The following is a 7,725-nucleotide window of genomic DNA, read 5'->3' on the forward strand; positions in this document are numbered from 1 at the left end:
TTTGTTTAATTGTTACCGTCTCTGTCTGTAAGGAGTTTGTACATTCTCCCTGTGACTGTGTCGGTTTCCTCCTCCATTGCAAAGACATCTGAGTTAGTAGGTTAATTGGTCACATGGGTGGTGGGGCTCGTTGGGCCGGTTACTGTGCTGTATCTCTAAATAATTGATGGCCCAGTCCATCACAGATAAAGCCCTCCCCACCATTGAGCATATCGACATGGAGCGTTGTCAGCATTCATCATCAGGAACCTCCACCCCCCAGGACATGCTCTCTTCGTGTTGTTACCATCAGGAAGAAGGTACAGGAGCCTCAGGACCCACAGCACCAGAGTCAGGGGCAGTTATTACCCCTCAGACATCAGGCTCTTGAACCAGAGGGGATAATGTCACTCAACACTCACCCCGTTACTGAACTGTTCCCACAACCTATGGACTCACTTTCAAGGACTTTTCACCTCATGTTCTCGATACTTATTGTTTATTCATATATTACTATAATTTTTTTGAATTTGCACAGATTGTTGTCTTTTGCACAATGTCTGTAATTGGACAGCATGGACTTGTTGGGCCGAAAGGACCTGTTACCCTGCTGTACCTTTCAATAAATGAGTAAATATTTTTAACTAATTTAAAGCAAATTTAAGTTTTGCACTGCACTGTTGCTGCAAAATGACAAATTTCCAGTGATGTTAAATGGTGATAATTATTCTGATTCTGAGGGTATATAAAAATGTGAAGAAGATTACGAGGGGTACAGATAGGGTCGACTCAGAGTCAAAGTAAGATTTATTATCAAAGTACTTATTTGTCACCATGTACTATCCTGAGATTCATTTTATTGCAGTCATTTACAGGAAAATAAAGAAATACAACAGCATTTATGAAAAACTGTACAAAAACAAAGACTGACAAACAAGCAACGTGAAAAAGAAGGCAAATTTTGGAAATAAAATATTAAATAATACTGAGATGATGAGTTGTAGATTCCTTGAAAGTGAGTCTGTCGGTTGTGGAATCAGTTCAGAGTTGATGTGAGTGAAGTTATCCACGCCGGTCAGGAGTCTGATGGTTGTGGGGTAATAAATGTTCCTGAAGCTGGTGGTGTGGGACCTCCTGCTGGAAATATTACCTCTGATCAGGGGTGAATATAACTAGAGGACATAGATTTATGGTCAGTGGTAAGAGATTCAGGTTCAGAATCGGGATTATTATCACTAACGTATCTTGTGAAATTTGTTGTTTTTTGACAGCAGTACAGAGCAAGACAAAAAATATTCCTGTACGTTCCAAACAAAAATAAACTAAATAAATAGTGCAAAGAGAGGAATAGTGAGGTTGTGTTCATGAATTACAGAGGAACCCAAAAGAATGAATGACAGAAGGACATTAGAATCCCAAAGCCCCTCTCCCCCTCCTACGCACAAATAATCAACAAATCAACCTTCCCCCCTCCAACCCCACCCATTTTGGCAAAAATGTGTCAGCACCCGCCACCCATCAAGCAATAGCAAAGCAGCCAAAGAGAGACCATGATCTGCAGTCAACAAAAACTTGTTTACCGGACAGTTCAACAGCCACAGGCACTCTCTCTCGTTCGCTCTCTCTTTTTCTCACTCTGTCACTCTCACTCTCTCGCGTGCTCTCTCTCGCTCTACTAACAAGGGTCAGAGAGATGTCACCCATTTCACAGTGAAAGGGGAGACTGACAGTCGCTGTGATGATGTTACAATCTGCTGTGTCACTTTTCTTTCTGAGATTCTCCGACTCGAGAATTGACAAAACTCCCCGCCACCGAGACAGAGAGAGAGAGTGTGATCGCTCAACTGCAGAGACCTCCATCCATACATCTCTCACTCTCACTCACTCTCTCTCTCGCTCTAACAAGGGTCAGAGAGATGTCACCCATTTCACAGTGAAAGGAGAGACTGACGGTCGGTGTGATGATGTTAGTCTGCTGCGTCACTTTTTATTCCGAGATTATCCAACTCAAGAATCAGCAGAAAACTCTCCCCACCACTGAGAGAAAGAGAGAGAGTGTGATCGCTCAACCACAGAGACCTCCGTCCATACATCCGCCGCAGCGAAATCCTGATGTTCCTTTTCCCACGACACCTCAGTCGGCAACATCGGCCTGGAATCAGTTATCCACAGGGTTGCACCCCGGAGGCACCATCTTCCCAGCCGTGCGTGGAGAATGTGGGAAAACGGTCGGCCGGGGAGCTCCAGGAGCGGGTGATCATCCGCCATAAAAAACAGTTTCAGTGCCGTTGCAGATCAGGACCTCGATAGAACCCCAGCCACCTTGGAAAGGGGAAAAGGAGACAGTAAAGAGAGGAATTTAAACTGTTTCTGCAGATGAGCTTGAAGAAGCTTAGCGCCATCTTAACTCCACCCATTGGTCAGAAAGAGGAAGTGAGGAATGACTGAGGAGTTGCACGGTGACTGATGAGATATAGAAACGATCAGAGTGGGGTTTGAGTAATTCAGTATGTGGACAGAAGGAAATGGGTGAAAACACACAGGAGAGAGGGATGGAGAGTGAGGTGGGATGCTGGAGTGGGAGCAATGTGGTGAGTGAAGAGAGAGTGATGGCTGTGTGAGGAGAGTTGGACAGAGAGAACACTGAGAGTGACACTCCAACTGGAGGGAAGGAAGGAGAGACTGACAAGAGAGTGATGCAGACAGAGTGAATGCTGAGAGAGGGAGATGTGAGGAGAGGGATTTGAGAGTGAAGGGGCGAGTTATTAAAGAGCAAAGGAGAGGGGAGTGTGTGTATTTCAGAGGACAGATTTGCCCTGGACTTGAGCCTCCTGTTCCTGCGGTTGAATTCCTTCCTGATTGAACATAAAACTTGTTCACTACTTTACCCTTCCTTTGTATATCTTCTTATTGGAGATTCCCAGTCAGACACAACTCGGGAACCCCAGGGATCAACAACCGGAGAACCTGGACCAGGTTTGACCACGACCCCTGCAGGGTCTGTGAACACAAGTACAGATCCCCAGTTGGACACAACTTGGGAAGCCCAGGGAACAGCAACCGGAGAACCAGGTCCGGGTTTGACCACCACCTCAGCAGGTTCTGTGGTCTCAGGTACAGATTCCCAATCGGATACATCTCAGGGTCCCCAGGTAGCAGCAATGGGGAAAAACTGGTCCAAGTTTGTTCACCACCCCAGCAGGGTCTTTGAGCTGAGGTATCTGTGAGGGGGGAGGGAGGGGTCAATGAATGGAGTGATCTTTCCCTCCTTCAGTCATCTGGGCTTTGACTAAGAGAATTGACTAGTCACAGAAGTTTTGGGAGGGAGAACTGGTGAACAAGGACTAGATGATTTTGGTTTCTTTTCAAATCAGAGACCTCTTTGTAAAATTGTTGTTCAGTTGGCTACCCATTTTAATTCTATGTCCCACTCCTATTCTGACATAACTGTCCATGACTGACACGATGAGACCACCCTCAGGTTCATTCGAAGAGCAACACCTCATATTTCGTCTTGGTAGCCTCCAATCTTATGGCATGAATATCGATTTCTCTAACCTTTGGTAGTTTCTCCTCTCTCCCACTTCTCTCTTTTTCCATTCCTGTTCTGCCTCCCCTTTTAGTCCTTCTCTTCTCCCCACCTGCCCATCTCTTTCATCTGCTCCCCCCATCCATCTTTTTATTCGATTGTCCACTATCCTCTCTCCTTGGATTTCTCTTTCTTCAGCCCTTTGCCTCTTCCACATATCACCTCCCAGCTTCTCACACCATCATGCTCACTCGATAGAGAAGGGACGCACTCAGAACGAAGTTTTGAGGTGCGTCTATTTTAGCGCAAGGAGTGTTGTGAACAAAGCGGATGAGCTTAGATTGTGGATCAGTACTTGGAGATATGATGTTGTGGCCATTACAGAGGCTTGGATGGCTCAGGGACAGGAATGGTTACTTCAAGTGCCGGGTTTTAGATGTTTCAGAAAGGACGGGGAGGGAGGCAAAAGAGGTGGGGACGTGGACCTGTTGATCAGAGATAATAGTGTCATGGCTGCAGAAAAGGTGGACGCCATGGAGGGATTGTCTACCGAGTCTCTGTGGGTGGAGGTTAGGAACAGGAAGGGGTCAATAACTTTACTGGGTGTTTTTTATACGCCGCCCAATAGTAACAGTGGTATCAAGGAGCAGATAGGGAAACAGATCCTGGAAAGGTGTAATAATAACAGAGTTGTCGTGATGGGAGATTTTAATTTCCTAAATATTGATTGGCATGTCCCTAGAGCAAGGGGTTGAGATGGGGTGGAGTTTGTCAGGTGTGTTCAGGAAGGTTTCTTGACACAATATGTAGAAAAACTTACAAGAGTACCTGTACTTGATTTGGTATTGGGAAATGAACCTGGTCAGGTGTCAGATCTCTCAGCGGGAGAGCATTTTAGAGATAGTGATCATAATTCTATCTACTGACAAAGGGTTCTGGCCTGGAACATCGACTGATCTTTTCCACTGATGCTGCCCGACCTGCTGAGTTCCTCCAGCATGTTGTGAGTGTTGCTTTGACCCCAGCATCTGCAGATTATTTTGTGTTTATAATTCTATCTCCTTTACAATAGCTTTGGAGAGAGATAGAAACAGACAAGTTGGAAAAGCATTTAATTGGAGTAAGGGGAATTATGAGGCTATCAGGCAGGAAATTGGAAGCTTAAGCTGGAAACAGATGTTCTCAGGGAAAAGTACAGAAGAAATGTGGCAAATGTTCAGGGGATATTTGGGTGGAGTTCTGCATAGGTACGTTCCAATGAGATGGAAGTTATGGTAGGGTACAGGAACCATGGTGTACAAAGGCTGTAATAAATCTAGTCAAGATGAAAAGAAAAGCTTACAAAAGTTTCAGAGAGCTAGGTAATGTTAGAGATCTGGAAGATTATAAGGCTAATAGGAAAGAGCTTAAGAAGGAAATTAGGAGAGCCAGAAGTGGCCATGAGAAGGTCTTGGTGAGCAGGATTAAGGAAAACCCCAAGGCATTCTACAAGTGTGTGAAGAGCAAGAGGATAAGACGTAAAAGAATAGGACCCATCAAGTGTGACAGTGGGAAAGTATGCATGGAACCGGAGGAAATAGCAGAGGTACTCAGTGAATACTGTACTTCAGTATTCACTATGGAAAAGGATCTTGGTGATTGTAGTGATGACTTGCAGCAGACTGAAAAGCTTGAACATATAGATATTAAGAAAGAGGATGTACTGGAGCTTTTGGAAAGCATCAAGTTGGATAAGTCGCCAGGACCTAATGAGAGGTACCCCAGGCTACTGTGGGAGGTGAGGGAGGAGATTGCTGAGCCTCTGGCGATGCATCATCAATGGGGATGGGAGAGGTTCCAGAGGATTGGAGAATTGCGGATGTTGTTCCTTTATTCAAGAAAGGGAGTAGAGAAATTATAGACCAGTGAGTCTTACCTCAGTAGTTGGTAAGTTGATGGAGAAGATCCTCAGAGGCAGGATTTATGAACATTTGGAGAGGTATAATATGATTAGGAGTAGTCAGCATGGTGTTGTCAAGAGCAGGGCGTGCCTTATGAGCCTGATTGAATTTTTTGAGGATGATCTTCGGGCCCTCAGGTGGCACTGCCTAAGAAACCGTCATGCTACTGTGACAATTATAGCCACCGGCACTCGGGAGTACTTCGGAAAACTATTGTTACTCAACACAGTCGGTCGCTGCATCCAGAAATGCAACTTGAAACTGTATTATGCAAGGAGGAAGCCATACATCAACTCTATGCAGAAACGCCAGTGAGTTCTCTGGGCCCGAGCTCATCTCAGATGGACCGAAAGACTGTGGAACCGTGTGCTGTGGTCAGATGAGTCCACATTTCAGCTAGTTTTCGGAAAAAACGGGCGTCGAGTTCTCCATGCCAAAAATGAAAACGACCATCCAGATTGTTATCAGCAAAAGGTGCAAAAGCCGGCATCTCTGATGGTATGGGGGTGCATCAGTGCCCTTGGCATGGGTGAGTTGCATGTATGTGAAGGTACCATTGACTCTGAGGCATATATTAGGATTTTAGAGAGACATATGTTGTCATCAAAGTGACGTCTCTTCCCGGGACGTCCATGCTTATTTCAGCAGGACAATGCCAGACCACATTCTCCATGGGCTACAGCAGCGTAGCTTTGTAGACACAGAGTGCGTGTGCTTGACTGGCCTGCTGCCAGTCCAGATCTATCTCCTATTGAAAAAGTATAGTGCATCATGAAGAGGAGAATCAGACAACGGAGACCACGGACTGTTGAGCAGCTGAAGTCTTATATCAAGCAAGAATGGACAAAATTTCCAATTGCAAATCTACTACGATTAGTATCCTCAGTTCCAAAACGATTAAAAAGTGTTATTAAAAGGAAAGGTGATGTAACACAATGGTAAACATGCCTCTGTCCCAACTTTTGTTGAGTGTGTTGCAGCCATCAAATTCTAAATTTGTGTATGTTTACAAAATACAATTAAGTTGGTCAGTAAAACTACTGAAAATCTTTTCTTTGTACCTTTGTCAGTTAAATAAAGGTTCACGTGAATTAACATATCACAGATTTTTGTTTTTATTGCATTTTGGAAAATATCCCAACTTTTCTGGTTTGTCAATGACCTGGATGAGGAAGTGGAGGGATGGGTTAGTAAGTTTGCTGATGACACAAAGGTTGGGGGTGTTGTCGATAGTGTGGAGGGCTGTCAGAGGTTACAGCAGGACATTGATAGGATGTTAAACTGGGCTAAGAAGTGGCAGATGGAGTTCAACTCAGATAAGTGTGAAGTTGTTCATTTTCGTAGGTCAAATATGATGGCAGAATGTAGTATTAATGGTAAGACTCTTGGCAGTGTGGAGGATCAAAGGGATCATAGGGTCCGAGTCCATAGGACACTCAAAACAGCTGCGCAGGTTGATTCTGTGATCTTTGCACCACGGACCAGTGTATTATTGACAATATTCTTGCGGACCGGCCGACCGTGAAAGACTACCATGATCATGAAGCCTTGCGCGGGCACCTGTGTGCACATGCATGTATGTGCCATGCCGATTTTTTTCTACAAATCGGTTTTGACGATACTGTTCGGGGGCGGGGGGGTGTGGTTGGGTGTCAATCACGACCAGAATATAGGTGATAAATGGCTAATACACTCAATTTCATTTCTAAAAGGGTTTATCTAACGAATTTAATATTAAACTCACAGCACATATTTTCCTTGCATGAATATAGAGATAAGTCAATTATCGGGGAGGACAGGGGAGCTTGAAGTAAGTGTTGAACGAACATCCAGTAGAAGTGGTAGAGGCAGATTTGATATTATCATTTAAAGAAAAATTCGATAGGTATATGGACAGGAAAGGAATGGAGTGTTATGGCTGAGTGCAGGTTGGTGGCACTAGGTGAGAGTAGCGTTCCGCACGGGCTAGAAGGACCGAGATGGTCTGTTTCGTGCTGTAATTGTTAAATGGTTATATGGTTATATATGTCACTTATAAGTCAATAGCATCATAACATTTTAAGTAACGTTTGGATATTAAACACACAGCGCATATTTTCCTCGCATGAATATAGTGATAAGTCAATTATAAGTCACTTATAAGTCAATAGCATCATAACATTTTAAGTAACGTTTGGATATTAAACCCACAGCACATATTTTCTCCGTATGAACATATAAAATCATTGCAACACACCAATATCGCTGAATCAGTGGGAGCCTTGGGCTTGTTTCCCT

Source organism: Mobula birostris, chromosome 13, assembly GCF_030028105.1.
Source record: "Mobula birostris isolate sMobBir1 chromosome 13, sMobBir1.hap1, whole genome shotgun sequence".
Taxonomy (NCBI): Eukaryota; Metazoa; Chordata; class Chondrichthyes; order Myliobatiformes; family Myliobatidae; genus Mobula; species Mobula birostris.